Source organism: Phyllostomus hastatus, unplaced genomic scaffold (genome assembly GCF_019186645.2).
Source record: "Phyllostomus hastatus isolate PE091 unplaced genomic scaffold, TTU_PhHast_1.1 phas_scaffold_78, whole genome shotgun sequence".
Classification (NCBI taxonomy): domain Eukaryota; kingdom Metazoa; phylum Chordata; class Mammalia; order Chiroptera; family Phyllostomidae; genus Phyllostomus; species Phyllostomus hastatus.
This window is the reverse complement of record NW_025334041.1, coordinates 53,026,355-53,046,683: the sequence shown is the minus strand read 5'-3', so window position 1 is coordinate 53,046,683 and position 20,329 is coordinate 53,026,355. Positions and strand designations below refer to the sequence as shown.

The window sequence follows — 20,329 nt, the reverse complement described above, 5'->3', positions numbered from 1 at the left end:
CATCCTTCCAGTTTTTTAGTGGTTATCTGTCCACATGGTACAATATGAATTTCAATAGTCATTACAAAGCAATACAATATGAACTTCAACAACCATTACAAAGTAAGTTTAAGGCATGCAACCGTACTTTTACTTTAAGAGCCCTTCCTGAAAGTTTTACACATCATTACTACTTGATTTCACTGGCCAGAAATTAGTCACCTGGCACAGTTACCTGTAAGAAAAACTGGGATATGTAGTCTTTATTCTAGGCAGCAGTTGCATGCATGTCCTGCCAACACTTAGAAATTCTTTTATAAAAGAAGAGGGGACATTGTGACCAGCCATACTAACCTATATTGTAAATGATAAACCTCATTGTTGTTCCTTAGTGTGTTACCCAATAGTTAACTACAATATTAAAATATAAATAGATCTGAAAATTGAAGTTTTTTTCCAAATTGGCCTGGTGCAAACCAATTTACGGCAAACCTGACCTGAATAGATAAAAGACTATGAGGGCTGTCCAGAAAAAGTCCAGCCATTATTAATGTAAGAAGAATGGTTTGAGTAACATCGATATAACCTGGCAGTCAAGGAGAGTGAACTGTAATGCTCATGCATTAGCAATGATGACTTCACTGTACTAGTCAGTGGGGGCAGTAGATGCTGTTGAGTGAGCATGTGAACTGTGTGGCCATTTTATTCAAAAGGAGTGAGTGAGTAGAGCAATGAATCTGCATCAAATTTTGCCTTCAGCTTGAACATTCCTCCACAGAAACTATTCAGATGATTCGGAAAGCCTTCAAGGATGATGCAATGAGTGTCGTGCAAATAAAAGTGTGGCACAAACACGTCAAAGATGGTCAAGAATCTGTTCAAAGTGACTGATGTTCTGGAAGGCCTGTAACAAGCAGAACACCTGAGAATGTTGAACATGTATTGGCTGCAATCAACAAAGATCAGTGACTGACAGTGTGAGAACTAGAAGCTGATCTGGGGATTCCAAAAATTACTGTGTCCAAGATTCTGATGCAGGATCTTGGCGTGACACGTGTCATGGCAAAATCTGTTCTGTGGCTTTTGCTATCAGAGCAGAAGGAACATCATACTGCAGTTGCTAATGACACTGGGAGAACTGTGTGAGACCCCAAGGTGCCTACTTTGAAGGGGACTGAGGAGTCATTGTCCTATGTACAATGTTTATTTTATCTTATTCCATAAATGTATTTTTTCATATTACATGGTTGAATACTTTCTGGACAGACCTTGTATTTGTATTATTTAGTTATCCCATGTAGTATAGTCACACATTTTATCACAGAAATGGTATTTCATTAAAGGGTACTGCACCGAATTATGTAATATTTAGTATAAGCATGAAATTATCTTTCTTAAATTCTAAGAATTCTGAATCCTAAGACACATCAGACCTGGAAGGTTTTAGATAAAGGACTATGGAACTGTAGTAGGAAATAATCAGAATTTTTATGGTATTAAAACTAAGTATCCAGAACAAGAAAACCTCCACATTTTTCAGTTATCTTTAATTTATTTTTATTTATTGATTTTAGAGAGAAAAAAGGAGAGAGGGGGACAGAGACAGAGAAACATCGATTTGTTCCACTTATTTATGCATTCATTGGTTGCTTCTTGTGTGTGCCCTGACCAGATATTGAACTTGCAACACTGGCATGGTAGGATGACACTCTAACCAACTGAGCTACCTGGCCAGGGCTTAGTCATCTTTAAAGTAATGCAATACTGAATCAAAACTTTGTATAATTTGTCTGAACTTAATAAGTGCTTGCAAGCATCCATTAAGGCTTCTTAATAATGAGATCCACATCACGCTCCATTAATACTTATTCTTCCTGCTATGTTAAAAATGGCTAAAATAGAGCCCTGGCTGGAGTAGCTCAGTGGATTGAGCTCGGGCTGCGAACCAAAGTGTCGCAGGTCTGATTCCCAGCCAGGGTACATGCCTGGGTTGCAGGCTATAATCCCCAGCAACCGCACATTGATGTTTCTCTCTATCTCCCTCCCTTCTCTCTCTAAAAAATAAATAAATAAAATCTTAAAAAAGAGAATAAAATTGTTAAAAAAATGGCTAAAATAACATGTACAAAATAAAAGATATATTAAAATGCATTACATTATCCACAAATACTGCTAAAAACCACAAAGGTTTTAGGTAACAAGAATAGGTTCTTATACACGTAGATAAAAGTACAAATGTTTCTAATGTGTCAGCTAAAATATGTTCTGGATTCTACAATAATATTATATACAAAAACTACTTTTTATTTATGAAAAAGAAAGAGGCACCAGAGAAGATAGTCTTCAAAAGTAAATTATTTCTTTTATAAAAACAATGCAGTACATGGAAAAACTATGTAAATATATCACTGATGGGGATAGTCTAATGAAGAAAAGAAGGGTTCTAGGATAAGGATGTAGAGGCAGTGCCACATATGAAATATATCCTCTGCAAAATTCACAGCTTTCGTAACAAAAATGAAACTGGAAATGGACAAAATGTTATAATGTCATTAATATGGTTCAATTTATAAAAATAAGACCTTTAAAATACTGAAAAGAGAAGGAATCATATCTCTCCTCATTTTACGACACCAATACCATCTTGGCATGAAAACCTGAAAAGAACAAGAACAAAGAGTACAAGCCAACTTCTCATGAATGCAGATGTAAAAACATTAAAATATCACCAGACCAAACCCAAATGACATGGAAAAAGTTAACACACTGTGAACCACCTGGATTTATTCAAGAATACTAGGTTGGTTTACACATTCACAAATCAATATAATTCACAAAAAGGGAGAAACGTCATCTCAACTGATGCAAAAAAAATGCATCTGATAGAATTCAATATTCACTCACTGAAAATTCTTAGCAAACTAGAAATTGAGGAAACCTCTTTAAACTGATAAATAATATTTACAAAATCTTTACAGGTAAAATAGTAAATACTTTCCTCATGAAGTAAGGGATAGGACAAGATTGTTCACTACCATCATTTCCAGTTAATAATGTCATGGAGATTCCAGTCGGTGCAATGTGCAAGAGCGAGAAATAAAAGGCAAAAGATGGGATAAGAAAAGATGAAACAGATTATTCATAGGCAACATTCCAAAAGAACCAAATAATCAATAGTAACAAGTAAACTTAGCAAAATTGCTGGAAATAAGGTCCTAACTTATATTTTTAAAATAAAAGGTAATTACTAGATCAAGAACCTAAATGTGAGACCTAAAAGAATAAAACTCTTAAAAGAAAATATAGGACAAAAGTTTCATGGCATTGGATTTGTCAATGATTTCTTGGATCTGACACCGAAGACACAGGTAAGAAAAGAAAAAATGGACAAATTGAACTTAATGAAAATTAGAAAATGTTGCGCATCAAAAGAGGCTACCAACAGTGTAAAAATGAAACACATAATGGGAGAAAATATTTACAAATAATATATAAGGTAATAATACCCAGAATATATAGAGAACACTCCTAAGAATCAACAAAAATACAAACACGATTTAAAATGGGCAAAGGACTTGAATAAACATTTCTTCAAAGAAAAGAAATGAATGAACAGTCAATGAGCACATGAAAAGATATTTAAGGTTACTAATTAGGGAAATGCAAATCAAAACTGTGAGATACCACCTGACATCTGTTTGGATGCCCACTATCAAAAATCAAAAACAGAAAATGGAACAGTATAGGTGAGGATGCAGAGATATTGGAACACTTGTGCACTCTTGGTAGAAGTGTAAAATGGTACACCCACTGTGGGAGGCAGTATGGTGGTTCCTCAAAAAATTAAAAAAGAATTACCATATAATCTAGCAATTCTATTGCTAGGTACATATCTAAAAGAATTAAAAGCAGGGTCATGAAGAGATACTTGTATATCCATGTTCTTAGCAACATTATTCACAATAGTTAAAGCATAGAAGCAACCAAAGTGTCTGTAGACAGGTGAATGGATAAGCAAAACTGGTATATACATATAATGAAATATTATTCAGCTTCAAAAAGCAAGGAAATTATGCAATATGCTACAACACAGATGGACCTTGAGGCCATTATGTTGAGTGAAATAAACCAGTCACACACACACACAGACACACACACACACACACACACACACACACACACACTATATTGTACGATTCCATTTATTTGAAATACTTAAGAGTGGATGAAATTACAAAGACAAAGTAGAATAGCGGTTACCAGGGACTAAGGTGAGGGGAAACTGGGGAGTTATTATTTAATAAATATAAAGTTTCAGTTTTACAAGATGAAGAGTTACAGGGATGAGCGGTGGTGATGGTTGCACAAAAATGTGAATTTATTTAATCCTACTAAATTGTACACTCAAAGATGGCTAGGGTGGGAGGGAGTGGTGAGGGGAAAATGGAGACAACTGTACTTGAACAACAATAAAAAAAGTTAAAAAAAAAAAAAAAGAACAAACTGACAGTAACCATAACCAGAGGGGAGGGGAAGGGAGATAATGGGGAAAGAAGGGGAAATGCTGTCAAAGAACATGTATAATGGACCCATGGACAAAGCCAAAGAGGGGTAGGATTGAAGGTGGGAAGTGGGTGTGGGTTGCACGGGGGAAAGTGGTGGCAGGAAAATGGAGACAACTGTATTCGAACAACAATAAAACAATGATTAAAAATACATTAAAATTTTTTAAAAATACTAAAAAAAGTCCACTATGAAAAATAAAGTATCGGGAGACTTCTGGCAAGATGGAGGCATAGGTGGACACACCGTACCTCCACGCACAGCCAAGATTAGAACAACAACAATTTAGAGGCAGAATAACACCCAGAACTGACAGAGAATTTATCTGAATGGAAGTTGGACAGCCAAGAAGTTGAGGTAGACCCGTTCATCCAGACCAGTAGGAGGGGCAGAGAGGAGGAGCGGGCGTGGAGGTTGGCGAGGAGGAGGAGCTGGTGAGGAGGAGGTTTCGGTGCACTCTGGAGGAAGCTAGCTGTCATTGGAGGCCTCCTGCCACAATAGCCATTGTTAGTGAGCCATCTTGGAAGCAGATCCTCCAACTCTGTTTAAGCCTTCAGATAGCTGCAGTCTGCCATCAGTGTATAAAAAACATCAATGTGTGCTTTCCTCTTGCATGCCCTGCAACCCAGGCATGTGCCCTGACTGGGAATCGAACTGGCAACCCTTTGGTTCACAGACCAGCACTCAGTCCACTGAGCCCCACCAGCCATGGCATGTCAGCGTCTCTTGGCTGCACCCTCATGAGAGTCCCTGAATTAGAGCCTTCTGGCTAAGCTTCTCAAATTAAAATAAATGTTATTTTTAAACCACTAAGTTTTAGGGTAATCGGTTATGCAGCAGTTGATAATGAACACAGTCACTTACATATTTTTTAATATTTTTTAAATTTTATGTAATTTTTTGGTTCCACCCTTTTGTGGTAAAATATACATATTTACTACCTTAATCATTTTTTTGAACAGCAATAGTTTATTTTTTAAAATATATTTTATTGATTATGCTATTACAGTTGTCCCATTTTCCCCCCTTCACTCCCCCCCACCCTGTACACCCTCTCCCACCCATATCCCCCGCTTTAGTCATGTCCATGTGTCATACTTATAAGTTCTTTAGCTTCTACATTTCCCATACTATTCTTACTCTCCCCCTATTTTCAACCTACATTCTATGCTACTTATTCTCTGTACCTTTCCCCCCCCTTTCCTCCTCCCACTCCCCTGTTGCTAACCCTCCATGTGACCTCCATTTCTGTGGTTCTGTTCCTGTTCTAGTTGTTTGCTTGGTTTGCTTTTGTTTTTGTTTTAGGCGTGGTTGTTAATACTTGAGTTTGCTGTCATTTTACATGTTTTTTATCTTCTTTTTCTTAGATATGTCCCTTTAACATTTCATATAATAAGGGCTGGGTGATGATGAACTCCTTTAACTTGATCTTATCTGAGAAACACTTTATCTGCCCTTCCATTCTAAATGAAAGCTTTGCTGGATAGAGAAATCTTGGATGTATGTCCTTGCCTTTCATGACTTGGAATACTTCTTTCCAGCCCCTTCCTGCCTGTAAGGTCTCTTTTGAGAAGTCAGCTGACAGTCTGATGGGAACTCCTTTGTAGGTAACTGTCTCCTTTTCTCTTGCTGCTGCTAGGATTCTCTCCTTCATTTTAATCTTGGGTAACGTAAGTATGATGTGCCTTGGTGTGTTCCTCCTTGGGTCCAATTTCTTTGGGAGACTCTGAGCTTCCTAGACTTCCTGGAAGTCTATTTCTTTGCCAGAATGGGGAAGTTCTCCTTTATTACTTGTTCAGATAACTTTTCCACTTGTTGCTCTTCCTCTTCTCCTTCTGGTACCCCTATAATTTGGATGTTGGAATGTTTGAAAGTTGTCCTGGAGGTTCCTAAGCCTCTCCTGATTTTTTTGAATTCTTATATCTTCATTCTTTTCTGGTTGGCTGTTTCTTTCCTCCTTCTGGTCCACTCCATTGACTTGAGTCCCAGTTTCCTTCCCATCACTATTGGTTCCCTGTACATTTTCCTTCATTTCACTTAGCGTAGCCTTCATTTTTTCATCTAATTTGTGACCCAATTCAACCAATTCTGTGAGCATCCTGATCAGCAGTGCTTTGAACTGTGCATCTGAGAGGTTGGCAACCTCTTCGTCACTTAGTTGTATTTTTTCTGGAGCTTTGATCTGTTCTTTCATTTGGGCCTTTTTTTTTTTTTTTTGACTTGATGCGCCCGTTATGTATGAGGGGCGGAGCCTCAGGTGTTCTCTGGGGCGGGGTAACCCATGTCACTGGTTCGTGATGCTGTATGTGGGGGAGAGGTCTGAGAGGGAACAATGGTGCTTGCTCCACTCTTTGCCAGATTTCAGTCACCGCCCCCCCCTCCCGCAAGCAAATTGGGTCCTTCTGGTGCTGATTCCTGTGTGGGTGGGTTTATTTTCATCCTGGGATCCTGTGGGTCTCTCCAATGAACTCTCCTGTGAGGCTGGGAGTTTTTCCCTGGCTCCTGGACCCCCACAGGTGTTTTCAATCAGTGATTTGACACTTTATTTACCTACATTGCAACCCTGGGTTGTGTGTTGTGTCCTGCTACCCAGTTTATTTGCTCGAGAATGTAGGACCACCTGGTCATCCAGCTACCTTGTGCCCCACGCCCCCTTACACAATCTGCTGCCTGGCTAGGTCCGAAAGCTGCTGCCTTGCAGTGTGTCCTCTCCGCCCCTGCTGTCCAATTCCGCCCCTCCTACTGGTCTGGATGAATGTGTCTTCTTTAGCTCCTTGGTTGCTGGACTTCCATACAGTTAGATTTTCTGTCAGTTCTGGTTGCTTTTTGTTTTGAAATTGTTGTTGTCCTTCTTTTGGTTGTGCAAGGAGGCACAGTGTGTCTACTTATGCCTCCATCTTGGCTGGAAGTCCTGACAAGCTATAATTTCTAAAGGTTAAAAAATACCTCAATAGCCCATGCCCGTGTAGCTCAGCTGATCAAGCACGGGCTATGAACCCAATGGTCACCAGTTCGATTCCCACTCAGGGCACATGCCTGGGTTGCAGGCCAGGTCCCCAGTAGAGGGTGCGTGAGAGGTAACCACACATTGATATTTCTCTCCCTCTCTTTGTCCTTCTCTTCCCCCCCTCTAAAAATAAATAAAATCTTTAAAAGAATACCTCAATTACCATTATTTTTTCCTTTCTCGTTTCATTTACAAAACCACTACTGCCATTATGTTCCACTTTGGGGATGAAGAAAACACATTAGTAAAAAGTCTGATCTCAAAATTACTTTCATATGGCTGCCTTTAACAGAAAAAATTTTTTTTCTGAGCGCAGCTATGGAACCTCCATACTGTGACACACACTTAAAACATACATTTATTGACTAATACTATAAAAATAAACTACACATGGAAAATGTGCCTAAGCATTTTCATGTATTTAACAATGTTATACTGACATTAAGTTGAAAAAAATGAGCCTTGAATTCTAAACTCAAACAATGTTACAATTATAGTCTCAATATATTGAAACAAAGAGAACTTAACTTCTTAGGGTTTCAGAATGTTATTGAAAATTCTTCCTGTATCATATTTCTTAATCTATCAATGTCAGGAAACAGCACAAAGTAACTTATAAGCAGAAATTGGGTTTTCAACCTTTTGCACAAATCTGTCAAATGGTGACATACATTGTACACTGAACACTGAAACTGTTTTTTATATGAAGTTACTAGAATTTCACTAAAAATACAGACAGCTTACTATCCTACAGTCCTTAATGGTGGCAATGCTCTCAAGGATTTCTTTAAGGTTATGAACAATAAAAAAAAGACCCCATAAATATTCTGACACTGTACATTTTAATTTTTTAATTGAAAAAAAAACCCCCCACAACAAACAAAAAACTAAGTATTTGTATCAATGATTTAAATACACAATAAAATTACATACAGTTTAAACTTATAAGAATTAAGGACCATATCTACTTGACTACTTACAGCAAAGGAGCTACGAAATTTACAGCGGGGATTTGGAAGCAAATGAGATGATGAAACAAATTATTTCTGGAATAATACAGTCTTAGTTTTCTACTTCCTAAAAGAAAGCAACTGTTAACTAGGTAATTTAAAAATTACTCACATACATTATTACAGGAAAATATAAACTATGTCTTACTTAGCCTAATATTTTCTCTAAATACTAATCAATTCACAACAGAGAGAATGGACCAGAATGTGCTAAGACATAAAGGGAAAGTCAAATTGTGATAAACTTTAACACATCCAAGATGGGAAAGCCTTGATAATTTAGCCATGGTTACAAGAAATGATAGATGATAAATTCATAGATTACCTTTCCAAATCAATAATCAGTGAATGAGTACCCACTATTCACCAGGTATCTTATTATACTTAATACTTAACATACACACACTAAAAAATAATCTTAATAATATTCCAAAGAGACAATAATCAAGGAAAAACAAGCAACTGAGCCATCAGAAACAACATTTGGGTAAGACCATGTTTTAATTTTTGAATTGTATTACACATAGATTTTGAGTTCAAAATTTTGTCTCACGAATTCCTCAACTTTACTAAATAACTTTTTTTAAAAATTTGATAAACCAGAATTATAATGATCAATAATTAACCTATTCCTAGAGGCTATTATGAGTTCATGGCAGTTTTCTTGGATTCAACAGCCCCAGAATATGGAACTCTTAGTTCTCCTATGTCATTTTATAGTCTTTCTGCCTCTTCCCTTCCTTTCATAGCTGTCCATCACTGATTACAGCTACCTATGTGCTGCCTTCAGGAGCATCACCCCTTTACCCCTAAAAACTGTTTGGAAGCAAGCTAAAAGGCATATTGTAATAGATATAAAAGTTAAGTAGATTCTGAATGATGGCCTAATTATTTTCTTGAGCATGGGATGCATAGTAGCTTTTAGTGCTAGGACCTTATCTTTCTATTTCAGATGCTTAAAGGTCCCATAATTTGCCAAGTATAATATGTACCTGTTGGGAACTGCCCTGACTGGTTTCAGAAGCTGTAATCCCCCATGGCTAAGGCTAAGTAAAGGACCTTGGGACCATAAGCCACTTAGGAGACAAAGCTTATCTTCCTTGTAGGGGCACCACCTCTGCCCCCTTTCTCTTCACCCTGCTTGGCCCAGGGGCGGATGACTTAGCCAATGACGGGTAAGATTCCTCAAAAGAGGGATGACCTAAGACAGGCACGGTCATGAAGGGGCCCTCAGGGAAGGACTTGGGGAACTATAGAAAAAGGCGTTGATGGACCTTCGCCTCTTGGCTTTGACATAGCCGGAGTCCTCATTCTGTCTGCAAGAAGTTTCCTAATCTCTTGGCTGCCTTACTTCCCCTGCCTGATTTAAGCCTGAAACAATGCTGGAGGTGAGTGAGGCCCTGTGCTGGAAAGGGCGGGTTTCCTAAGGCTATCAGGCCTAAGAAAGAATGCATAAAATCGCATGAAACCTACTTTGCTAATACCCTCAATTTAAATGATAAGTGTCCAAGGGGAAGTGGATTTTTCCCCCAAAGTTTTATGGCCCTTTAACTATCTGACCTTGACTCAGAATAAGCCCTCAGAGTTCTCTAAATTTTATCTATTGTTTAATCATTTCTGCCTGACAATGACTGATGAGCTTTACATACACCCTGTATTCCTGTGCAAACTGAACCCAATAAAAGCCTGTCAAGGCAAGGCTCGAGGCACTCGAAGTCTTTTCTCCTCTTGAGAGAAGCCTTGCCGTCCCTTTTCCTCCATAGGACTTGGTAGTCCATGTGAATCTGTCACATCTCATCCATAATGCTGCGGACCCCAGGAGCTGGGATCCATGTCATGTACCCACATTTTTGGCCCAAACTTTCAGGGGAAATAAAAAACTTTTGTTTTAGTTTTTAATTTCAATTATTTATTTATATTTAGATATTTGGTTTTGTAATATAAAGAAATTTTAGCATTTATTTTTGAATATATTATGGTACAAGAAATTTTATGTGACAAATAATTACAAAAACATAAAAACAGATAGATGTATTTCAGATAATATGCACACTTACTTTTCCCTCAAAAGCTTGGGCAAAAAAGTACACATTATACATGGCAAAATACAGTATGTTGTTTTTCCTTATTTGTATGTTTTAAAATCTTACTTCATAATTCTTAATGCTGTAGCCTCAACTTTCCTAATTTACCTCATAAGGTTGTGTTTGAATGATTAAATGGAAATGATGAGTCTGAAATTGCTTAGTTTAACACCTGGCCACAGAAGAAAACCTACAGATTCTAGTAATTTTCTCTTTCTATGTTTGTTTCATATTTTAAATTGTAAAATTTGACCTACAAAGAAGTGAATGTTACTGTATTAATTTAAAAGGCTGTAATCAGGATGGTAAGGAAATAACTAACAGGCAGACATTTTGGGAAGCCATCAAGGAAGTTATCTGTCATCTTCAATTACCTGATAAAACATGTAGAGACTCGAAGATGGTGGCTTTACTCTAGGCTGCATGTTTCTCGGCTTCTGTTAAGAGGAAGGAAACTCGCGGATCGGTGGAGAAACAGAGCAAGTGGACTAGGTTACCGAATCACTTTTGAAAGCAGGACATCAAATATTATTGCGATCATTGAAAAACCAGACGGTAAGGAGACTGCTTCAGGACAAAAGGGACCCAGGAATCAGCGCAGGGACCAGGGGTGTGCAGTCCCCAGGCCCGGTGCTCCCGGGTCTGCCTCAGGGACCCGGGGAGAGGGGAGTTGCTGCTCCCTCCCCCAAATACGGGGGTTGAGCAACTCCAGGGGAGAACTTGTTGCTTGAAGGCACAGAGAGCCCAGTTGGACTGGGAAAAAATCACCCAGGGATTGTGAACACCCACCCAGAGTCCTGGGAGAAGTGAGGGCCTCCAGCTGGCACGACCAGGGGCGGCCTGGAAGAGCACCCGCACCCCTCGCCTGGTGGGAGTGTGGATCGGTGGAAAACCCAGAGCTGGGAAAGGGCGCAGCATTCTCAGGTTTCGGGAGCCTACAGTTCTGAATTGTGAAAGCGCACGCCCCATCAGGAAGCCTGACTCTCGCTCTGTGATCCCAGAAGGGACGCAGCGCATTCCTACAGCATGAAACTCAAAAATTTCCAGCCAGCCCGACCAGGGGCGGCTGGGAAATGTGCCCACACCCCTAGTCTGGTGGGAGTGTGGATCGGTTGAAAACCTAGACATCGCAACCCCGATCCAGGAAAGGGCGCAGGCATTCTCAGGTTTCGGGAGCCAGCGGTGATGAACTGGGTAAGTGCGCGCCCCATCGGGAATCCTGACTCTCCTGCTGTGAACCTGGAAGGGTCACAGCGCTTAGGGCGTTCCTAGAGCCCGAAACTCAAAAGTTTGGTGGAGTAGCGCACCCTTCTACGACTCCCAGGGAGGGCACAGTGAATCCCAAAATGTCGCGGGTGCCTCCTGAGATCATAGAGCTGGATCCCTGCAGGGACCCCGGAGTCTGGAAGAAACGTGGCAGTGAGCTCCAGAGAGAGTGTGCTCGGGAGCGCCCAGGGTACCTAAGAGACTTGCTGAGATTTGGCTGGGAAGAGGGATAAGCATTGCAAAGGTCCCTCAGCCAGCTGAAGCCATCAAGATCAGAAAAACTGGTCTGGCCAGTTAGAAACCAACAAGAAGATTTTTTTTTTGTTTGGTTTGGTTTGGTTTGGTTTGGTTTTTGTGGCTGTTGTTGGATGATTGATTTTATCTTGTGTTTTAAGTGACATTTTACTTTTCAATTCTTATTATTTTTATATCCCTCAATCCTTTATGTTTCTCTTCCATTCACCCTAATATTATTCTTTCCACTCCAAATTTATCTCTCCTGCACTCCATCTTCTGCTTTTATTTCCTTTTTCTTAAATCTTGCAAGTTACTGTAAATTTGAACTATCTTTTTCTCACTTTTCCGGCATTTTTTATTTTCATAGTATTTTGGTATTCTTTTTCTTTCTGTATAATCTTCTTTGCTTGGCTGGTTATACTGTCATTTGATAGATTCCCCCTAGTATCTCAGTCACAGTGTGTTGATAATTTACTATCCTTCATCTGTGTTCCATTAATACACCTCTCAAGGTTCTATACTCCTTGTTCTTGTTATCTAGACCTCATCGATTCTGCCACAAGACTGTCACTTTACTATTACTGTTAATAAGACCTAGTACATACAATTGTAACTACTACTCAATACCCCTACCTGATCTCAGCCCACTTTGCAATTTCCTGAACTATACTATTGTGGGGGTTCTCTCTATTCTTTTACACACTACTCCTATTTACTAATCTTTAATCCAACCCTACCTTGAGAATCTGACCTCCCACAGCCTCACAGCTTTCTAGATTCAACTAACAATCCTCTCGTCTCCAATAAGAGTCTTACCTTCTTTCTATCCTTTCTAAAACGTGGATAGTGGGGTGAAGGATCACGGTTAACACTATAAGGAGCCAAAGGATAACCCATCTCTTCTCTACTGGCTGCTAATGTAAATATCATAGTATATTCTCTTGCAATCTTAAACCATTTAGACTTACTCCTCCAACTGATCACAAAAAAAAGAGTAAGGAGAAGCTATGAACACCAGGTTACACAAAGGAGATTGCACCACTGAATCTCACAAGTATTCTACCACAGAAGTTCACACCAGATTACAGGGAACCAGAAGAGATCAATTTAAGAAACAGAGGCTAACAAGAAGAAACCAACGAACAATGAGAAAACAAAGAAAAAATCCCCAACTGAAGGGAAAAGAGGAAGCCTCAGGAAAATAACTAAATGGAAGAGATGCAACTCAACTATAAGATAGTGAGTTCAAAACAATGATTATCAGGAAGTTCAATGAATTCACAATGAGCTAACAGAAATTAGAGGGAAACTACATCAATCTCACTGCAAATTATATAAACATGAAAAAGGAAATAGAAACCCTCAACAAAGGCGAAGAGGAAATGAAGAATACAATTTCTGAACTGAAGAACACAGTAGAAGGAATGAAAAGCAGGATCGATGAAGCAGAAGATCGGAGTAGCGAGTTACAAGACAAAGTAGAAAACAACATCCAGAAAGAGCAAGAAAAGGAAAAGAGGCTCAGAAGAATAAAGAGGGATTAAGAGAAATGCAAGACAATATGAAACGTAATAATATCCGTTCAATAGGGATACAAGGAGAAGAAGAAAAGAAAGGGATTGAAAACCTAGTTGAAAAAGTAATGAAGGAAAACTTCCCTAATTTGATGAGAGAAAAAGTCACACAAATCCAGGAAACACAGAGTCCCAATCAAGAGGAACCCAAAGAGGCCCACCTCAAGACACATCATAATTAAAATGGCAAAATTTCAAGACAAAGAGAGAATCTTAAAGGCAGCAAGGGAAAAACAGGAAGTAACATACAAGGGAGCCCCAATAAGGCTAACAGCTGACTTCTCAATGGAAACACTCCAAGCCAGAAGAGAATGGCAAGAAATACTCCAGGTAATGAGAACCAGAGGTCTGCAACCAAGGCTACTTTACCCAGCAAGGCTCTCAATCAAGATAGAAGGCCAAATAAGAAGCTTCCCAGACAAACAAAGTCTAAAAGAATACACCTCCACCAAACCAGCTCTGCAAGAGATTCTAAAGAGACTGCTTTAAGGAAGGGAAGGAAAAGAGAGGAAGAGAGAGGAATACACGTACATAAAAGACAATGAATAAGTACCCATCAATAATAACCTTAAACGTAAATGGATTAAATGCTCAAATCAAAAGACACAGAATAGCTGAATGGATAAGAAAAAATGACCCACACATATGCTGCCTACAAGAGACCCACCTCAGGATAAAAGACCTACACAGGCTGAAAGTGAAGGGCTGGAAACAAATCTTCAAGCAAATGGACAGGAAAAAAAAGCCGGGGTAGCAATACTCTTATCAGACAAAATAGACTTCCAAAAAGGGCCATAAAGAGAGACCCAGAAGGTCACTTCATAATACTCAAGGGAAGAATCCACCAAGAAGACATAAATATTGTAAATATATATGCACCCAACATAGAAGCACCCAAATACATCAAGAAAATCTTAGAGGACTTCAAGAAAGATATGGACAGCAACACAATTATAGTGGGAGATTTTAACACCCCACCATCAAAAATGGACAGATCTTCCAAACAAAATATCAACAAAGATATTGTGGCACTAAACAATACCCTTGATGAAATGGACTTTACTGATACATACAGAACCCTCCATCCAAAAGAAACTAAATACACATTCTTTTCAAACATACACAGAACATTTTCAAAGAGAGACCACATGATAGGACACAAAACAAGCCTCAACAATTTCAAGAAAATTGAAATCATACCAAGCATTTTCTCAGACCACAAGGGACTGAAGCTGGAAACGAACCCCAAGGAAAAAAACCCAAAACACTCAAGATCATGGAGATTAAATAGCATGCTATTAAACAATGAATGGGTCAAGAATGAAATTAGGGAAGAAATCAAAAGGTTTCTGGAAACAAATGAAAATGAACTCACAACAACCCAAAACTTATGGGACACAGCCAAGGCAGTCCTGAGAGGGAAGTTCATAGCAATACAGGCCCACCTAAAAAAGTTAGAAATATTCCAAAGAAACAACCTAACCCTACGTCTACAAGAACTCGAGGAACAACAACAAAGACACCCCAATGCAAGCACAAGGAAGAAAATAACCAAGATCAGAGCAGAATTAAATGACATAGAGACTAAAAGCACAATTCTAAGGATCAATGAATCCAAGAGCTGGTTCTTTGAAAAGAGAAACAAAATCGACAAGCCTTTAAGCAGACTCATCAAGAACAAAAAAGAGAGGACCCAAATAAACACAATCAGAAATGAAAGAGGAGAGATTACAACAGATACCACAGAAATACAAAGGATTGTAAGAAATTACTACAAAGAACTGTATGCTAAAAAATTTGAAAACCTAGGTGAAATGCACAAATTTCTAGAAAAATATAATATTACAAAACTCAATGAAAAAGAAGCAGAAAGCCTGAACAGACCAGTAACAGCAAAAGAAATTGAAGCAGTAATCCAAAAACTCCCAACACGCAAAAGCCCCGGTCCGGATGGTTTCACAGGCGAATCCTACAAAGAATTTAAGGAAGAGCTAACCCCTATCCTTCACAGACTATTCCAAAAAATCCAAAATGATGGAAGGCTCCCAAACTCTTTTTATGAAGCCAGCATCATCCTAATTCCAAAACCAGATAAAGACACAACAAAGAAAGAAAACTTCAGGCCAATATCACTGATGAACACTGACGCTAAAATCCTCAACAAAATACTGCCAAACCGCATCCAACAATACATTAAAAAGATCATACACCATGACCAAGTGGGATTCATTCCAGGGATGCAAGGATGGTTCAATATTCGCAAATCAGTAAATGTAATACATCACATAAACAAAAGCAAAGACAAAAACCACATGATCATATCAATAGATGCAGAAAAAGCATTTGATCAGGTACAGCACCCATTCATGATAAAAACCCTCGGCAAAGTGGGAATAGAGGGAGCATTCCTAGACATAATAAAGGCCATATATGAGAGACCTCCAGCCAACATCATACTCAATGGGCAAAAATTAAAATCTTTTCCACTAAGATCAGGAACAAGACAAGGCTGTCCACTTTCACCACTTGTACTCAATATAGTACTGGACGTTTTAGCCACAGCAATCAGACAAGAAAAAGAAATAAAAGGCATCCAAATCGGAAAGGAGGAAACAAAACTGTCACGGTTTGCAGATGACATCATACTATACACAGAAAATCCTATAGACTCCACCAAAAACCTGCTTGACCTAATAAATGAATTTGGCAAAACAGTAGGATACAAAGTCAATATCCAGAAATCAAAGGCATTTCTGTACACCAACAATGAACAGCAGAAGCAGAGATCAAGGAAAAAATCCCATTTCAAATAGCAAAAATAAAAATAAAATACCTAGGAATAAACCTAACCAAACAGGTAAAAGACCTGTATTCAGAAAACTACATAACACTGAGGAATGAAATCAAGGAAGACACAAACAAATGGAAACATATACCGTGTTCATGGATTGGAAGAATTAATATCATCAAAATGTCCATACTACCCAAAGCGGTTTATAGATTCAATGCAATTCCTATTAAAGTACCAATGGCATATTTCACAGACATAGAACACTTCAAAAATTTATATGGAACCATAAACGACCCCGAATAGCTGCTTCAATTTTGAGAAAGAAGAGTAAAGTAGGAGGGATCACAATACCTGACACTAAACTATACTACAAGGCCACTGTAATCAAAACAGCCGGGTACTGGCATAAAAACAGGCACATGGACCAATGGAACAGAACAGAGAGCCAAGAAATAAACCCAAGTCTCTATGGTCAATTAATATTTGACAAAGGAGACAGCAACATAAAATGGAATAAAAATAGCCTCTTCAACAAATGGTGTTGGGAGAACTGGACAGCCACATGGAAAAAAATGAAACTTGAGCACCAACTTACACCATATACAAAAATAAATTCAAGGTGGATAAAAGACTTAGATATAAAACGTGACACCATTAAAGTCCTAGAGGAGAACGTAGGTAGGAATATCTCAGATATTTCACACAGAAAGTTTTTTACTGACTTGTCCCCTAGAGGAAGGGACATAAAGGAAAGAATAAACAAACAGGACCTCATCAAAATGAAAAGCTTCTGCACATCTAAAGAAAACAGTATCAAAATTAAAAGACAACCAACTGTATGGGAAAACATATTTGCCAATGATACATCAGACAACGGTTTAATCTCCAAAATACATAAAGAACTTACATGACTACACTCTAAGAAGACAAGTAACCCAATTAAAAAATGGGCAAAGGAGTTGAATAGACACTTCTCCAAGGAGGACATACAGAAGATCCAAAGACACATGAAACAATGTTCAATATCTCTAGCTATCAGAGAGATGCAAATTAAAATCACAATGAGATACCACTTCACACCAGTCAGAATGGCCATCATAAACAAAGTAACAAACAAGTGTTGGAGAGTTGTGGAGAAAAGGGGTCCTAGTGCACTGTTGGTGGGACTGCAGACTGGTACAACCACTATAGAAAGCAGTATGGAACTTCCTCAGAAAACTAAAAAATGGATCTGCCTTTTGACCCTGAGATTCCACTGCTGGGACTATACCCTAAGAATACTAAAACACCAATCCAAAAGAACCTATGCATCCCAATGTTCATAGCAGCACAATTTACAATAGCTAGATGCTGGAAGCAACCAAGATGCCCATCAGTAAATGAATGGATCAAAAAACTATGGTACATTTACACAATGGAATTTTATGCAGCAGAAAGAAAGGAGCTCCTACCCTTCACAGCAGCTTGGATGGAGCTGGAAAACATCATGCTAAGCGAAACAAGCCAGGCAGTGAAAGACAAATACCATATGATCTCACCTTTAACAGGAACCTAAACAACAAAACAAAGAAACAAGCAAAATATAACCAAAGACACTGAAATAGAGGACAGGCTGACAGTGACCACAGGGGAGAGTAGAGGGAATTTCAGGGGACATTGGGAAGGGTTCACGGGAACCTACTTAAAGGAACCATGGACAAAAACTAGGGGGAGGGTGGTAATGGGAGGGAAGTGGGGAGGGCTGAGAGAGGGGGCTGGATTAGGAGTAAAAGGGAGAAAACGGTATTTGAACAATGATTAAAATAAAATTAAAAAAAAGAGAAAAAAGATGTAGATAAAATGACTACTCTAAATTTTGTCAGTGAATCCAGCATTTGACAAATACTCAAAAATATGTTCATATACTAAGTGTTTCTCCAGAGAGCAAACTGGGAACAAAGAGAAGTCAGAGGATAAGAGACTTCAGTTCAAAACAAGGATGGGCTTTTAAATTAAGATATCAAAAAAAAAAAAAAGATACAAATTTACATAAAATCATTACAAGTGTTTAAGCAATGGCTAGTGGTTGGGTAATTTTGAGATTTTTGTAAAGGGTGGAAGAATATACTAGATGACCTTTTAAGGACCATTCTAACTACATGAGAGATGATGCGTTTTATATACATAATCCAAAACCAGAAGTTTCATTTTCACATATAATTTTCACACTGAAAATAAATGCTTAAGAATACTGAAAGAGTATGGAAGCAACTCAAATGCCACAAGGTATCCAAAGTTACTGGTTCAATTTCATGAGAATATTTATATATCTGCTATATCTGTCTATTAAGAGTTTGGATAAGAAACACTTCAGGTGATAAAAATTATTGCTCTTTTGAGCAGGAAAATCACAATTACAGCAACAGTGTCATTACCATCAGCATACACAGCATATACCCAACGTTATAAAAAGGAACTGGGAACTATCCTTACTTATAAAAATCATTTCAAAGATGAATCATATAAAATATGGATACTGACAAGAGTTTAAAAGTCCAAGTAAATGAAAGAAGAGAGGAAGGAAACTAATTATAAAAAAAATTGATTTCAGCAATCTGTAGGAATGTAGGAAGTCAAGACAGTTGGTATACCCCCATTCAGAGAAATAAAGGAATGCTCAAGAGAAATGAAAATTAGCCTTTACTAGTAGCACTTTTTCTTATTTAAGCGAACTCATGTGATCTTTGGTTTAACCTAAAGCATTCTACATACCTCTTCCCACCTCCCATAGAGGTAAAGGGCTGACAAACTACATTAACAACGATAATTTGATGATTATGTAACAAATTATCAGGTAACAAACATGATTTTTTCCAAGAATAGGTTTACAGTTGTAAGTATGCAAAAACAGTTTATTCTTGTATTATTTTTTGTAATTGCATTCTTTTCCATATAAACAACTGTAAACCTACTTTTGCTCCACCTATATTAACCTTCTATTAATTACTTTTGGTTTACTCTCATAAAAGTGGACAAAAAAAGACACAACACCCCTAGCACAATATTCCTAAAGAAGTGGACATATTATCTGTCTGGATAGTACCTCTTCCTCTATAGGGAACCTCCTCTCATTATTATTATTTTTATTTGTTTGTTTATTTATTTTAGAGAGAGGAGAAGCGAGGGAGAAAAAAATGGAGAGAAACATGGATATGAGAGAGAACCACCGATTAGCTGCCTTGTGTACATGTCCCAGTTGAGAACTGAAACTGACCTGCAACCCAGCCAGGTGCCCTGACCAGGAATCGAACCAGCGACCTTTCTGTTTGCAGGATGACGCCCGCCAACTGAGCCACACTAGCCAGGCTCCATACTGCATTATAACAGGACTATAAATCAAGTTGTTCCACCTTACTCAAAAGCAGAGCAAGAGACTCAGACCACCCAGAATACTCCATTTCTTGGGCTCTTCTGGTAGGGCTAATGAAGAAGATTGGCTCTTCCTGCTGTTTTGAGAAGAACTGAAATCTGGAGACGAAGATGACTACTACATGAAGAGTCTGTCAGTAGGATGAAGAAAGAAGCAGAGCTGAGGAAGGGAAAGAAAAAATAGCAAAATTTTGTTTTGCTTAAGGTAGGCAAAATTGGATTTCTGGCTTTTGCAACTGTTAAAGGGCCCTAATACCTACAATGTATTTCTATTTGCTTCTTGTGGTTGAGAAAGGAATAGTTTCTCACTGCTTAATTGCAGAATAAAGAGGAAGGTGACTACCACTGCCATAAACTATTGAGTCTGCTTCAGTGCTAGGCATTTGGAAGAATTAAGAACAGAAGTTTAG

The 20,329-nt window shown here is 38.4% G+C and overlaps 1 protein-coding gene across 3 annotated transcripts in view; it reads right to left on the bottom strand.

Annotated features, from left to right (window-relative positions):
* The window catches only part of RALA (RAS like proto-oncogene A), a 95,422-nt gene that overhangs the window by 54,393 nt on the left and 20,700 nt on the right, over window positions 1-20,329 (bottom strand). The gene's annotated exons all lie outside the window — the stretch shown is intronic.